Source organism: Armigeres subalbatus, chromosome 1 (genome assembly GCF_024139115.2).
Source record: "Armigeres subalbatus isolate Guangzhou_Male chromosome 1, GZ_Asu_2, whole genome shotgun sequence".
NCBI lineage: Eukaryota > Metazoa > Arthropoda > Insecta > Diptera > Culicidae > Armigeres > Armigeres subalbatus.
Window position 1 is genome coordinate 41,728,521 of NC_085139.1, and position 17,383 is coordinate 41,745,903.

Below are 17,383 nucleotides of genomic sequence, written 5' to 3' on the forward strand. Positions count from 1 at the left end.
TGACATTCGTTTTGTTGTTGTTTTTCATAGCAACGCGCTTTTTTGGATCTAGTACCCATATCAATTTTCCTTCCATTCCTCAATCTCTCCCTATCTCGATGGTTCCCTCAATATAGAGATGTGGAGAGGCGACTGTATTACCAAATAAAATTGGATTCTTGTTGCGATGGTATGTGATGACTAGGGTGGCCGGTATTGGCCATTTATGACAAATACCGGTATTCGGTATTTGGTGGAGTCAATACCGGTAATACCGGTTTTTCTGAAAATCTCAGGTAGTAAAAGAAAAACTTTTGATTGGGACTTTTGGATGAAAAATAATAATTGTTGACAAACTTCAAATGTTAAAATCCTTGCTTGTTGAGCTGGGCAAAGCGAAACTTATGTAGACATAACATACTAAGCGGCTCATCTCCCAATCTGCATTGGATTTTGCTGACAATGTTGCAAACTGATGAGAATGCCGTCTCTGGTTCAACCAAAGTTGGACGAATGGTTCCAATATCGTCGAAAACCAGTGTCAAGTACTTGCCCTTAATCCATTCAGATTCATGGTAGGAAAATTCCTTACAGATTGAATGCAAGGACTGGCCTGGCGTCAACGTATTTACCACCAGTAACGCAAGTGTTTTGCTCTGCTACAGTCTCTTCACAAGCTGTTCTTTAACCGATAAACCAGAAAAAATATTCATAGAGACATCTTCCTCGTACCGATTGTCAGGTATGGTCATTGTCTCAGTTTCAACGATCGCATCAGGAATGATTAGATACTTCAAGATCTCGTCCGCTTGCTCTGGATGTTTTGAAGAAAATGCCAAAATCGTTTCTGATCAATAGCTTCACTGCAGAATTATTCAAAAAAGCAAAAAGATCGACGTATTCTGATCGTCTCTCTTGGATTCATATGCATTAAAAGCATCGAATAATAAGCATCGAACATAAATTGGAGCGCCACGCCAGCTTCATGTAGAGTACAGAACTCACAGCAGAAGAGTTCAACAGCAGCTTGAACAGGTTCAAGGACTTGAATTATTTCACCAACCGCTCAACAATCATCACTGAAGTTCAATTTGGAATAAAGTTTTAACTCATAAATCCGTTTGAGCATAGATAACATGCTATTACATGCGTGCCTTGGCATCAGCCACTAATTCAAATTCTTTTCCGAATCCAGAACGGACATATTTTAGCAGAAAATCGTTTTTTACAGGTGAACTCCAGAAAAGAACAACTACTTCACATTTTTCACAATTTCATATATTGTTGGAGAATTCTCGACGATGTCAACAAGTCAACAATGTTCATTGAAGAAGAAAAAAGTCATTTGCAATTTGGCAGAGTCTAAGAGAATGAAGCATCATACGTGTGATTAATGACGATGATGATCGATTTTAGGTGTATCGTGAACGTCGTCAATGATGCTTGCTTGGGCAAAGTTATTTTTTTTTTTTGCACGTTAAGTATTTGCTGCTTGTAACCGATAATTTGTCCCATCTATGTTGGATTTCTTATTTATATGGACAGATATGCGATTACAGGCAGTTTAGCTGATAGGTGAAAACTATTCGTGATTTTTTATACTGTCAGCAAAATTTTAAATACCGAAAATACCGGTATTTCCCGTATCTAATAGCGGTATTTTCGGTAACCCAAATTGGTCGGTAATACCGGTATTACCGGTTTCGGTACTACCGGTTAGACCACCCTAGTGATGACGCTACATTGATGCACACTTATCGTAAGATAATTAATGGAGCACCAGTTCTCAAAGGCACTAACTAGATTCTGGAGATTCATACAGTCAGTAACAGAGCGTACTACGGCGTCATCATCGACATAGAACGTACGGAACTGTGGCGGGAGAATCAGTGCAACGTCGTTCAAGAACAAAGTAAACAGCAAAGGTCCCAAGTTGCTTCCTTGTGGGACGCCGGACTTGTTAGTAAAGTGTTTCGATTCAGCTGAACCAATTCGCACGCAAAGCTCTCGGTTCACAAGGTAAGATTCGAACCATCTGATTAACACATCTGATACGCCCAGTTTGTTGTGTTTCGCAATTAGGATTCGGTGGTCCACACGGTCAAAAGCGGCTTTTAAATCGGTATATACAACGTCGACTTGAGCTCCATGTTCCATGCTCCGTAAACATGACGAAATGAACGGTACAAGATCTCTTCGGATGGTCTAGAGATATGTAATTTTTACATGCTGCAAATAACGCATTGTTGATAAGCATCTCAAATACTTTTGAACACGCGCAAAGAGAAGTGATCCCACGGGAACATGTACGAAAATTTCCATTCTTCGGGAAAAATGCCTTGCCTCAGGGATAGGTTAAAAATGTTTGTTAGTGGGTTAATGATCTCAAAAGTACACTTTTTCAATATACTTAATGGGATTCCATCTGGTCCTGAAGTGTAGGAAAATTTAAGCATCTCAATTGGTCTAATTGGTTCCGGAGTTATTGTGAGAGCGTCGAAGTTGAATACATCATTGGGAACATTCTGCAAGGCTGTTTTGAGCTGATTGTCAGAGACAGATGCGCCCGAGGAAACGCTCCTGAATCTGCCAGCTTAGAGATTGCGTTTGCCCAAACACGTGCTAGCTTGACGATCTCCCAGAAAAATTTCAACCGGTAGCCCTTTCTCGTGTCTCTTGGTTTTCACAAACGTCCAAATTTGCTTTGGATTTGAGCGAAGGTTTTGAGAATATTTCTTCAATGCCGCTGATCTCCATCGTTTTAAACGACGAAGTTGAGCATTTCCCCATGCTGGTTTAGGCGGTGGCTGTTTTACAGGAACATTTTCAGCTATTGCGCGATTGATGATAAGTGTAAAGTTCTTCACAGCTTCTACATTCAGTACGGTACCAAAATACCGCTAATCAAATTGACTTAGCGTTGGTCTCAGTCCACTTATATTTGCTTTGCAAAAGTCTAGACAGTCCAGATCATCATCACTCTCGGCAGATCGGTGTTGGCAAATTGACGTAGGTTTCCAATGCCGGATGGTCAGTATCGAGACTAATTAGTGGCTCGACGGCTTCATTTATCAAACATTCCGAAACGGCTGGTTCGTTCATCAAAACAAAATCGAGGAGTCGAGAATTTCTATTAAACACATGATTCAATTGTGTTAGACCATGTAGGTTCACATGGGTTCAATCACCAAGAAGAGCAGCACAGGTTGGAGATATGCTTGAATGTAGAATGTCCAGAGATGGCTTCTTGTTTGCGAGTATTTGCCAAGCCAGGTGGGGTTGCTTGTAATATCCGAAGATCAAAGCGAGATCATTTGGTTCAAGTCGCGACATCACACTTCCCATCGAATCAATGTGGTTTTCAATGCAAAGAAAATCACTTTTTCTATCAGGTGGAAGATATAGAACTCCTAGGATCAATGTTCGATGCTTCGCTTTTATCTTCACCCAGAGCTGCTCAAACTGTACTGATTGGAGCAGAATCAATACAGGAATTTAGACGTTTATTAACCGCAATCAAAACACCATATATGAAATATATGAAACTACATCTGATTAAGATACAAATGATGTACTTAGCATCGAATAAACTTAAAAACGACTATTTCATTAAAAATCAATCAAATTCAAATGAAAGTAATAGCTTTCCCGGTAGTTCAATGTTATGATCAAGCAATTAGCATTATTTTTGTGTCGGATGATTTCGTTGATAGCTCATCTTTCTAGAACCTTAACTTAAACACGTTCATCAATTTATCGGCAGCCAGAGTACCCACTTACCCTGTATTTTCACTTGTCCCGGGGTACCTTATCTCGTTATACTTTTTTTAAATTGACAATAGCACAAAAATGTTAAAACGACTTGAGCCACCTCGAAATTTCTTCCAAATTAGCTGAAGGTCTGGGCTGACCGACACGTGAGTAGGTTGGTATTGCAAAGGTACCCAAACATTCAATCAATAGAATACTTTCTCTTGGAAATCATCTGTCCAGAAATTAGTTCTTGTTTAACTTTTCAAAAGGACCTTAGCAACATTTATTTCATGATTTAATTTGAATATTGCAATCAACAGACCAATATGAAAGCTTCCGATTTCAGTACTCAAATTAAATCATGAAAAAAATGTTTCTTTGGTCCTTGCGAAAAGTTAAGCGAGAGTTCAACTAAAGTGTTTGTCTTGCACCCCAGTGAACCTGCGTTCAAACCCAGTCAGTACCGTTGTTTATTCCAAAGCGAAAAATTTCTGGTTCTATCTTTAAAAGGAACTGAAGCATGTAGGGTATCCAATCATGGTTTGAACTAGTGAAAAGCGTATCATGATTTGAACCATTTTGAAATCAGTAGAAATTACCATCTCATTCGCAGGAAATGAACCTAAAGCAGTATGAAGAGTTTATTTAAACATTCGTACATATTGTTAAAGTAATAAAATAAAGCGATTTGAAAACGTCCTGAATTTGCGCCAAATCCCCCCACCAGTGGCATAATTTCAAAAAGCTCGTAAAGGACGCATTTTATGACACAGGAGTGAGATAAATATATCAAAAGAACGCTATTTTCATCTGTAATCGATTGACGTCATCATACAATTGAGAAACAGTTTGAAATAGTTGAAATAGTAACATTTATACAAGGTAAAAACTGATCATGGTTTGAACTAAATTCCATAGTTTGAACTTGTTTAAATGCAGTCATGTTCTGCAGCTGTCCGCTAGGAGCGCTGCATGCGTCTAGCTGGAGCATTTTGTTTACCAATATGAAAAAATCGCAATTTTCATATCGATAATTTAGACGATTTTCACACGTTTCGAGTTACTAATCGAATGCGAGAAGATGAATAGTAAAACAAATTTGCTTTTCTATAGTATTCCTCAGCGTTTCATGCATGTGATTAGTATTATATTTAGGAGCTGCTGGCTGCTGCAGTAGTTCAAACCATGGTACGAATTTAGTTCAAACCATGAACAGTGTAGTTCAAATCATGGTACGAATCAAAGTTATGTAATTATTAAGGTTTTTCAATGAAACTAAGCATAAATATGTGCACCCAGAATGTTTTTAGAAAGATAATGAACTAAGCTTTCATACAAACTAGAAATCGCAGTTCTAACATGTACCTTTAATGAAATAAATCAATTTTATTTTACCGGCTCATCTGAAACCCGCCATTTGGTTCAAACCATGATTGGATACCCTACAATTTCTCGTCTCCAATTTTATTTTCGAATACCTATTCATAAATTTCATGCGCTTTCAAACGTGTCTCTTTTTTGGCTGGGCATTAGCACTAACGATAAAATAACCAAATCGAAAATTGTTGATTATTTTCTATTGAAATCTATACAAAATACTATGATTAAAATAAAAAGTGTTAAAAGAATAATATTCAAGCCTGTATATGTTAATTACTAAATAACAAGCTTCACAAAGGGTATAAGTGGCATTTAGACAAGTGCATTTGCCTCCATTAAATCATCGTATGACACAAGTAAACACATTTTCCAATTTAATCCTGCCTTCATCCTGAAATCCACCACTGTGACCATTCTGGGAAAACTCTCCCGATCCCGATTTGCAACGACGGACGTCGACGACCACGACAACACGGCTACACGAGTTCGCGCGCGCACACACAGAGAAGCTACCACCGAGGAGCGGGCTCCCTCGTTTCTTTCGAGCTCGAGTGCCCTAGTCGACGAGACGTGTTCCGTTCATTTCTCGGCTCCTCAGCACCACTAGCGCAGTAGACTGAGCGTGACGAGGTGTCCTGTGCGGCAAGGATTTTTTTCTCTGCACTTTCGGTTCGGTTGCATTCCCGCGACCAGCTTTTTTGGTCTGAACCCTTTGGAAGTGTGAAAATTTGCATCACCGCGAGGACGAAGGACGCCGCAAAGGGAGAAAGGCTAGCGAGACGCGCAGCAGAGTGCGAAGCGAGATAAAGGAATCCGGGCTCATTCGAGTTCAAAATTTCGGTTCGGAAAGGTGTGGCTAAATTTTTTCGATCGCGTTTCGTGGTGGACACCGGCAGCAGCTCCTTACTAGAGGCAGCTGGGAAGAGACTGTGACACTGAGACTGTGATTTTTTCCGCGTTTTTGCCCTGTAAGCTAGAAAGATATACTGGAAATGTGACTGAAGAAGACTGAGTGCGATTTTAGGCAGAAAAACACCCCGAGAGTGCTGGAGTCAAAGCGTTTTTTTGTAGTGTTAAGAAGTTTATTCGTAGTTTTTAGTTGTTAGATCTGTTGATCATCGAGTTAGACGCGTAAGCTCCTAGCTTCTAGTGCCTAGGATAAGTTTTGCTAGTGCTAAGGCCATTTGGAAGTGTGTGAAGAGCATTTTGGATAATACACTATTTACCCTTCTAAGTAATTCAAGTCAAGTCGAGTGGGCGAGTATGCGAGCAAGTGAAGAAACCCTCCCGGAAAATCGTCCCAAGAAGAAAGAGTGAACCCCAAACAACGAGCCCCGACGAGTGGGGTAACAAAGGAAGTGATTATATAAAAAGCGCAGCTGCTGCAGTTGATTATTGGAAAAAGTATTTTCCCGACCTCGACAAGCGGAAAAAGGATTGTTCGTAGTGTGTGAGTGGGAGTGCAAGCGAAAAGCACCCCGGAACGGGATAGAGATATAGAACAAAGAGTGCATTTATTATTTGGCTGCTCGGAGCAAAGCAGCGAAATTAATTGAAGTGTTCGTGGAAATCGAAAATCATAAGTGACAAACCTTTTTATAGGAAAATCAAGTATCAAGTGCCCCAAAGTGTAAATAGGAAAACAATTGAATTTTGGAACCCTGCATTTATTTTGAAACACTGAATTTAGAGAAGAACAACAAACAATCGTCAGTGAATGGAATTCAAAGCGTCGACGCTTCCGGATCCGGCATAATAGGAGTACCGCAGCATCGTGTCCAATGTCGTCAAAAGCTGGCAGCAAATTTTCGCACATAGCAAAGGTTGGCATTGGTTTAAAAACTCAAAAGTCCCATCGAAAGGTTAAGTAAAATCCTCCCTCATTGGACATCAGAAGAAAAAAAAACTCGGAATCAATTCGGAAAACACACACAACCCCTCCGGAGAGAAAAAAAACAACGGCTGGACCGATTCGCAACCCCTCGCCCCTTCGCCTTAACAGAAACCCAGAGGAATTGCAAAACGGATTTTGATATTTCGGAACCATTTTCGACGCAACATACATTGAAGAAGTCCAGCTAAGCAGCAACACCGCAACAAAAACAAAACAAAAAATAAAATCAACGGAAATACTCCAAAGGAAATTACTTACCCCGCTGACTGATCCAGCGATCCAGATTGCACGAAACCGTTGAACGTTTCGTGACCGTCAACCACCTACGCTTATTATCGAGAGGAACGGCGGCGAGCCCGAACACAGCTAGAGGTAAGTGGAAAATGGTGGGAAGTGACAACAACACGTGACCGGTTCGTTGCAGCTAATTACTGTTGGATTTGACTTGACTACACTACTAGGGATGGTCTTTAGGTTATGGATTTCTGAACGCAAATGTTAAAAAGCAGCCAACGATACCTTTTTTTTTTGAGTCCATCGAAGTTTGATTGAGATTTTCATTCGAAGTCAGCCGCCGAAGCAAACATGTTTGAATAATTTAGCGTTTTTCATCTATACTGAATTAAATAGTTTATAAATGATTTGAACTCATATTAATTGGAAATTTGTAAAGTTCGCTCAAATGCTGATTGTGCTAAACTATTTATAATAAAAATAGTTTTCAATGGCTGCTTTATTTTGTAATCAGAATAACGCCGTAATCCAATGAAATAATATTCCAGGTATCAAATTATTATCTGGCTTTTTTTTCCACTGCTAGCACTATCGGCATCGAATTCAGCGAATGTCTCATGTAGTATATTTGCACTAAGTTTACAATTCACATGCAATGTTTTTTTGACCTTGAAGTTAAAGTTTGGTACTTTGGAGCTAATTTCAATTTCGATTAGATTCTAAAATCTGCGATATTCAGTAAACATCGACTTTCAGATTGTATCGCTTATAGGATTATTTCTTGCATTCTGCTTTGAATTGTTCGATGCAGTTTCTCATACAACCAATCGCAAATTTCTTGACTTATCAATTTTACCTCAAATCGGAATTTTGCAATGAAAATTATTTTTTCCACTTCCGCCTTCTTCTCTTCCACAAACTTGGCAGATTGGAGCACGTCAAAGTACTGTATTCATCTTGGTGGAGACTGTCAAGCTGCTGAGATTAAAAACATTGTTCGCATAACATTCGCATACCCAATCGATTTTTTTTCTTTTTTCAAACAAAACCGCTTAGAAGTGAACAATTTTATTCTGGACTACGCCTTTTGATTACTGTATCTGCTCCCAAATCTGTTCACCAGCTTCAACTTCATATATCAAAATGTCATACAAAATTGGATCAAATTTTAGTGGAAAACAATTTCTGTCGTAAATCTTGTAATATACTTTAGTACGTAATGTCATTATCAGCTTTTTTCCGCTTTGTCGCCTCACCAAAGGATAATAATGGCGAAGGCCGACCGGTTCAATCCTCACCTTGTGTTTTTGAATGCACAAATAATAATTAATATATAATTAAGCCATTGGATAATCATATTTTTTTTTCATATGAAAACCATTCTTTGCTATGCTGTTTGTCTCTTGATTTTTGAGAATTATGCTTCTATTATGCAAGAGTAAGATAGTTTTTGAAATCGAGTTCATCGAGTCCATGGGAACTGAATCCAAAAGATTCCAACACAATTCCTAAAAGATTCAAATAGAAAAAAATTACACTCCCGAACTGTCAGCAACCTTAAACGGATTTTCAGTTTCCAAAGCTATTGAAACCAAACATAGGAGGCGATAAAATATAAGTCAGAAATTTACAACCGTTTTGCAAATTTGACAATAAACAAACATTGACCAGGTGAAACCACTTGAAATTATCGCCGTAAAGAGGGTTCTTGCATCCGAACTCAGTATTTCTTATTGACATTTAAAATAAAAAGCAACTCATGCAAGGCAAAACGACATTCATACATGAGCTGCTATTTTGCTTTGAGTTCATGAGTTCTTGTTGAAAATTGAACACATTTTTTAGATTGCTAACATTAGTAGAGATTTCTAACATTAGTAGGAATTTTCAAATCCACACACTTAGTTTTTATTTCTGCAGCTCGGCAAAAATCCGCACAGCCGTGCGCCAGCAAAATAAAAAACTGATATTCCGGCAAAAATGATGTTTGTTAGTTTATTTTCGGCAAATTATTTGCTGATTTCCAGCTATTTTGACAGAAATCTCGGCAAAAAACATGTTTGCTGGGGCACGGCTGAGCGAATCTCGGTAAAAGTTGATCATTTTGCTGAGATCCCGGTAAAAAATATTAAGTGTGCATCTCAATCTATTTCCTTTTGGTTAGCATTGTTATGACAAAAAGTTAATGGATGCTGGATGGACATTTCCGAGTAATGAACAATGAGAAAATCTACCACAAAAAGTAAAAACAGGAGTGATTTAAATTGTACGGAAATACGATTTCGGATATTTTTCTACAACTGAGCTGGGATATGAAAAATCAAATTTTAATCAAATCGAAGATAAGCACACTCAAACGCGATCATCCTTTTTAATGATTAATTGATAAAAACTCGCCAGCGAATATGAGCCGTTGGATAGTCGTATACTGACTCAAAGCATTTAGGTACATTTACCGTTACTTCTTGAACACATTTTTGTTCCTAGCACCAAACCAAAAAGGCTCTAAACGATTTCATCGCCGCGAAGGCGACAACTGGTCGCCGCAATTCTATCGTTGGGTCACTGCAAGTAATGTTCGCCTACTTTTCTCACCTGAAAAACTCGCGAATGGAAATTGCAATCTCAAAACATTAAAAAAATCGATTTTGGCGTGATTCATTTTTTTTTCTTAGCCGATTTTAGCTTTTTGATGATATACTTCTGAAATTTTAAAACTTTGTAGATATGTTAATGCATGAAGGTGACATTTTTTCTATCTATAAATAATGAGATGGATTATAAAAGGACATTTCGAAGGGAATCACCGACTGTGTTATATATTTTTCTGACCCAAATATAAAAGCAAATCATCATTTTAAAGTGAATTTAAGTCCATACTAAATTTACCCTTTGTAGTTTTGTTTTCTGTCAGCTTGTCTGTAAATGTCTGATGGTGGTGTCAAAGTTCGGAATGAACAATGGCTATCAGAGAATTGAATGATCTTTCGATAAACTTTGGACAACCAACAAGTTGCAGTTGTAAGCGAATTATTTTAGTGCAGGTGAGCAACTAAAGAACTAAAAAAACAATGTTTGATTCACTGAAAATGGAGAAACTTCGAACCCAAAAATAGTCAACTATAATTTTTGAACGGAACAATCTTCTATTAACAAACACAATATAAAAAGTAGAATTTGGTCCGTGGACATCTAATATTGTTTTATTTTTATTTAGAAAGATAATAAGGTGGAGGTTAGTTGCATTCAAATAACAAATTCTTCTCACACTTTCTCGAGCACTTTGCTTACGATCCGTTTATTCGTGCCACACTAGTCCGCTAGTCCACGACCGGCCATTATAGCGGCACTCTTCCAACTTAACCTACATTGATTAAAAGCTTTTGGAAAGTGGTCCGTTGCATTTGAAAATATTTTGAACCAATAAATGGAAGTGCCATTGAAAGAAATTAAAATTGCTTACAATTCTATATAAGAACCCGCCAAAAACTGTATAAGAACTGGGCGTATACGACAAGTACGATTAAATAATAGGATCCATTATTCATCCAATGAGGTTATTTTTCCTTTACGCTTAGACTAAAGCCGTGTTAAATGTTACCCTCTCGTGAGTTTGACCAAAAATGAAACAGGAACTGAGATAATTATTTCCAAATTTCAATTTCAAAAAGTAATCCTAAGCCGTTTGAAGATTTTCTCTCGCGTCGTGGTTGACGTATAGTCGTGTTGATCTCTAATCTCCCCAGTAGTTAAGGGTTCCCAGGTCTACCGCTAGCTGCCAGCATATTGTTGGCCTTCCATGAAGTCGCCGACCTCTATCCGGTTCTCTGTTGCATATTGTGATCGTTATACTTTTTATAGACAATCGCACTAAGCGAACAGACCCCTGAAGTCTGCGAAAGTTCATCACCCTGCTTCAATCCATCTGAGGTCACAAACGAGGTTGACACTACGTCTGCAATCTGAATATTTGATTTCGAGCCATCAAGTGTTGCATGTATCAGCTTAATCAGTTTCGCCGGAATACCATGTTCAGACATTATCTGCCACAGATCTTTTTTTTTTCACTAAATCGTACGCTGTTTTGAAATCAATAAACAGGTGGTGAGTCTGCAACTTTTACTCCCGGAACTTGTCAAGGATCATCCGCAGACTAAACATCCGTCCGTCGTGTCGATGTTCGGCCCTCACGAAACCCTACATGGTGTTGGCCGATGAAGGGCCCCTCAAGCAGTCTCAGTATGTTAAACAGAATACGTGACAGAATTTCGTACGGGCATACGGGCACTTCAGAAGAATATACTCTAGTATGTGCCCTTTCTTATAGTTCGGGCATATGAGGCCATCCAACCAATCGGTAGGCAGTTCTTCATCCTCCCATATTGTTTGAATAATGTGGTGGATCTATTAAAGCAGCTGCTGACTTACAAGTTTGAGAACCTTTACCGGGATCTCACTATGTGCATTCTGACTCCTGGCAGCATTTTTCTCGGCCGTCCCTCGCTATCACTCCACATCCAGCCAACCATTTCGTTAGCATTGTTGTGAAGTGCCTAGAACCTTATGCGCTGTTGTAGTCACAGCTTCGTGGATATTCTCCAACAATCTGTTGACGTCGCTAGAGTAATATTACATGATTTAAAACTCAAATAATTAACTTGCGCATTGTATTTTGTACAAAACTTTTTTTTTGGTTTGTGCGTTTATTACTGTTTATTATTGTTTATCTTTTAAAGCTAAGAAGATAGAGGCTTACAATCTGCAACAAAGTTGTACAGCATATCCAGGCCTTTTAGCTGGATATCCGAGAAGTCAACCATTAGACGGCGCTAGCGAATGTGCGATGACTTAATGAGTTGGATATCTCAAGACTTAGACGATTTACAAAGTTGCTGTCCTCTATAAAGTTGTTGAGGCGAGTTTTGTTTGGTGTTCAACAGAAAAACGGCACTAGTGCACTGGGAATATCAATCCGGTTAAATGTTTTTAACCTGTAATATTTAGAAATTTGCCGAGTGTTCCAAACATTGCTAAGAAAAACAGTTCAGTTTGGAATTCATCTGCAGTGCACCTCAAGGATATCTCGAAAAATGTAAGGCAAAGAAAGCTGCTGTCTTCACCAACTGTTTGACGGCGCTAAAATGAAAGGAATTAGTTGCTAGTGAAGATATCTCGCAATCAATGAGATTTAGAAACTTACCGTCTTCTACATATAAGCAAGAATTCACGCAATTTTGCAACACGTATCCCTCGATACGCCGCAGAGTATCAAGGATGCAGTACGAAGTTGATGGAGGCAGTTAGAACCTTGAGCCTTCACATTCTCTCCCTACATATGGAGATGGCTCAGCTTCCAGCTGCTCCCATTGCATAGCATGGTAGTCTCAGTCTCTACGCAACGGCAAGAAGCGAAGCATCTTAAGAAATAGCTTGCATTGGTAGATTAATTGCTCATATTTATAAACGGCGAAAGATCGTCAAAATTGTGGCGTAAAATAGTTTTCTGATAAAGTTCAAACATTTCTGGCTCAAGAATCCATCAGCAGTACACTTTAAGATGTCGGAGACCCTTGATAAGGTTCTGCGTGAGAATGCATCAATTTCCGCCGTTCGTTGGAACGAATGTCTAAATGGGTGCAACATCAACAAGGCAATTTTAAACGAATGTCTACTTTCTACTTCAAGTTTCTACTAACCGAGTGTATTTCATTGTACGAGATATAGTCCCGGTGGAACAGCATAAAGCTACAGAATTTTCGCAACCGTTTGCGTAAAGCTAAAGGAAGCGATATTTCCATTCAAGGGATGAACAACGCAAAGTTGAGCTGCGTGACATTGAGAGCGAATATAACTCTTCGCACGCTCGTTTCTGCAAATTTGTTCCCGTCTTTCTGTCGAAGCATGCTAAGTAATAACCGATCACCAATCGGTCTGAAGAACACTTGAGCAGTTTGCCTCGATTCGAATTAAATATAACGTCTTTTAACTTTTCTCCGGAGGACATGACGAGCAAGCTCCGAGGGATAAATGACTCCAAAGGTGCTGGACTCGATCGTTTACCTCCACTTTTCATCAAGAACTGTGCCGATTCTCTGACTACACCTGCAACAATTCTCTTCAATCGCTCTTTGGCGGGGAGGTATATTTCCTAGTGCATAGAAATCTGCTGACATCATTCCCGTACTGCTGGCAGCGGTCTATCAAAGGCTTTTGAAAGCTTTATCCACTATTTCACCAAAGCATTTGATAGAATGTCTCACTCATTGGCAGTGGATGAACTGGACAGATTGAGTCTACCGGCCTGGTTGAATTGCTGGAAATATAGTCGGACTTTTTCGCCATCACTTAGAGTGTGCCTCAAGGGAGTCATCTGAGCCACCTTATTTTTGTGTTGTTTGTCAACCATCGCTGCAGCGCAAGTAAATCTCCAAAGCTTATGTTCACCGAAGACATGAAGTTCTTTCCCGTAGTGTCATCAGTGATTGATTGCTATGCTGTCCAAACTGACATTTACGCGTTACTGAGCTGGTGTATGTTAAAAACAATGGATATAAATGTAAAGAAGTGCAATCCGATTTAATTTTGTCGGACAAGAACTGCATCTGTCTTCAACTGTAGGATGGCATTTGTCAGCATCGCCCGAGTCAACATTGTTAATGATCTTGGTGTACTACTGAATGAAAAACTCAATTTTGTTCAGCACATTGCCGCAAAGACTGCAAATCCGGACGCTGTTCTCGATCTCTTAAAGCGCACTCAGAGAACTGGACTATCGAAATTCATAACTGGCGCCTTAAGAATCTTCGACTGATTATTCCACCAACAGTGCTTCTTATACGCAGTTACCTTCCCGAGTAATCAAGCGTCGATGGGCGTGTGGTCTACATACCGACCTCCCAACCCCGACCTCCATGGTTCGAACCCAGTCTGCCGCACTTCTCTTTTTTTCAAATGAAAATCATCATTCATAAGGCAACATATTGAAATTCATAACGATTCCTTGTGGCAAATTCTCATAAGGCGTTTAATTGAAAACCATACGTCCATTTTCCTCAGTGCGTAATACGCAGCAGTTTGCCAACGTTTATAGGATTTTTTTGCAGCGCTTATTTGTATTTGGCATACTTCGACAGCTTCGACTTTTCGGAACTTTTGAACAATATCGATCTCAACGCTCCGGCTAGAAATACTCCACATGAAGAATTCCTTCGTATTCCTGTTCATAATACTATTTTTGGTCCAAATAATCCTATTAACGTTTGCTGTCGTCGTTTTAACGAAGTGTCTGCGAAATTTGATATTTATTTCATGAAGTTAATGTTTGGAAATAGGATTAATGAATAATTTTATCTGTCTGTGCCACCAGTTCGAAGACCAGTTGAAATATAAATAAATAAATATTATAACTTTCGATCCTGTGCAAGACTCTGTGCAATTATGTCTTCCAAAAATATCCGCTCATTCTGAGTGCAGTTACTTCTCCACTGAGGAGCAGTAAAGTTGCGAAAAGAATACGCATGGCTACAAAGATCAGTTATTGTAGGACAAATTGACAATAAGTAGCACATATGTTTCAAATCAGTTTCCGGAACTTATATATGACCGAATTTGGTCACAGTTGTTGCACCAGATTTGATTGAAATGTGCTGCTAGGGAAGGTAATTGACATAACGCCATTTGGCATAAAGGCCATTTTGCATAACGGTTTTTTTGGCATAATTTTGAGCAGGGTCAAAGTAAGGGATATTTGGCATAACGGGGTTTTGAGCTGGGATCCCTTCTTCAATAGCAAGCCTTTTCCTGGAAAAAGGCAATGGTCGATGTGGTTCATTATATTAAGAATGCGTTTGCCGAGATTAGGACTATTGTGGATGCGATTCCTTCTTTAAAAGTAGGCACTTGCCCGGATTAGGACAATAATGGTGGATGTGATCCCTTCTTTTAAAGTAGATGTTTACCAGTATTAGGATAATGGTGGATGTAATCTCTTCTTTGAAAGCAGCCGCTTTCCCGGAATAAGGCAATGCTGGGTGCGGTTCATCCTTTGGATGTAGGCGTTTGCCCAGATTTAGGCAATAGTCGATTCGATCTTTTCTTGAAAAATAGGTGGTTGTTTGGCATCAGGCAACGATAATTGCGATTTCTTTTTTGGAAGTACGCGTACGTCTAAGTCAATGATGGATGTGATCTCTTCCTTGGAAGTAAATCTGCCGTTTTGTTTGTCCGTCCTCACTAATTTGTCCAATTTTTCTAAATTGTTTATATTGTCCAATTTATCCAATTTCCCCACTTTATATAATTTGTCTTATTTGTATGTTTTGTCAAATTTGTCTAAATTGTTCCTTATGTATGATTTGTTTAATTTGTCTATTTTGTGTAATCATTCTATTTTTCCATTTTATGTTAAACTATTCACATTTGTCAAATTTGTCAAATAGGACTAATTTGTCAACTTTGTCTAATTTGACTAAGTTGTTTATTTTGTCTAAATAATCTTTCTTGTTCAATTTGTCGCAAACGAACTAACGAGCCAAGCGGTTAAACAAAGCATCCCACACAACTTGTCATAAGACGAGTTAATACCATCCCATTGAATTCCACCACTTAATTGTATCTTGACAGATACGTATTTCGACCTCAAATGTAAGGCCGTCTTCAGTGTCTCGTACTTGACTCGACATCCCACACAAGTTAGATCTCTTCTAACCGAAGCAGAAATACCTACACCATTTTTATTGTGCAATAATATTTTGGAGAAATTTAAAATGAGAATATTTTTATATGGATTCAAGGATGAACTCTGAAAACCGTGGAAGATTTTTTTTAGAAGTGAATTCTAGATGAATTATTTATGAACAATTTATTTGAAGAATGGAGAAATTTCAAGATTCCACGGGTCAACGCATTTAAGAAATTTTTAGCGGTGAAAGTTTATTTTATGAAATTTTATGACCAACTTTAGGAGGACTTCAGATATGAATTATAAAGGTTGGGATTGAATCAATAATGGATCAGCAATATGAAAAATACTCCCTTAATAACTTACTATTTTATTCCGAATAAATCACTGTAGCTTGAGAGCCTTAGACCGCCAATTTGTTGTGGACTCCTGGGCGCTGAAAAATTATGGTGCTCAGCATCAATTTCATGACAAATAGAGATACACAGACCACCATGAAAAATATGGTTGTAGTATTTCGGATGCAAATACTATCAAGTTTGAGATTTCGAAAAACAATGTCATAAACAAAAATTTCATATTAGAAAATAATTTGTTTATTGACTACGTTTACGCCAATGGGAAAAAACTATTTTATGGTAATGTTATCAAGTCCCACATTTACCTTGTTTTTTTTATGTTTTTGGCTTAAAAACAATTTTTTATCTGCGTCTACTTTACGCCGGCCATGAAACCATGGTTTAAAATTTTATTATGAAGAATCCAAATGGAACGAATAGAAATTCGTCAAACATAAATATCGATCTGCATTACCATTTGTGCACCAATTGTCCAGCTCCCTCGCCAATTTAAATAAGAAGGCCTCCCTCGCCAGACGATTGAACAATATTTCCCGTCCGTGAAAAGAAATCTCAGCCCAACTAAAGCTGAGCCAAAACAAACAAAAGAATATCCTCCATCATCCGGCACCGAGCTGTTCCCTTCACCTTCACGTTTTTCAAAACACATTATTCTTCCATCCCATCCGACTATCCTAATCGCTCCGCAAAGTACCTATCCACGGCGACGTGTTCTCGAGTTTCTAATTAAAGCAGAATTGCAGGACACGGCTCGTCGCTGGTTAACTACCGGCCAAACCGGTAGGAACCCACCGTCACCGTCGACCAGGGCCGCCGTATCGCAGTCTCAAGTGGCCTGTTCTCTTACGACGACGACGACGACGGCCTCGAATGAAACTCATACCCCATCGAGAAACTGGAGTAGCACCAGACACAGTCGTGTTCTGCCACACACCTACGACCGCCCACCACCTTCCACGCATCACTCACCACGTACCGACATTAGATAGCATGGAAATTTGCATTTTTTTTAGGTTGATGTCTCGAGACGAGATGCACGCAGATCGACCTACTGCGATGGGTGGTGCGTTGCGTTGCGTAAGCCGATTGTAGCTCCTGTTCTAG

The 17,383-nt window shown here is 39.0% G+C and overlaps 1 protein-coding gene across 1 annotated transcript in view; it reads left to right on the forward strand.

Annotated features, from left to right (window-relative positions):
- Positions 1 to 5,662: 5,662 nt before the first annotated feature.
- The window catches only part of LOC134224647 (heterogeneous nuclear ribonucleoprotein R), a 150,397-nt gene continuing 138,676 nt past the window's right edge, over positions 5,663 to 17,383 (forward strand). Inside the window, exon 1 of the mRNA XM_062704209.1 lies at positions 5,663 to 7,378. The gene's annotated coding sequence lies outside the window, so the exon portion shown is untranslated. The remainder of the gene's footprint in view (positions 7,379 to 17,383) is intronic.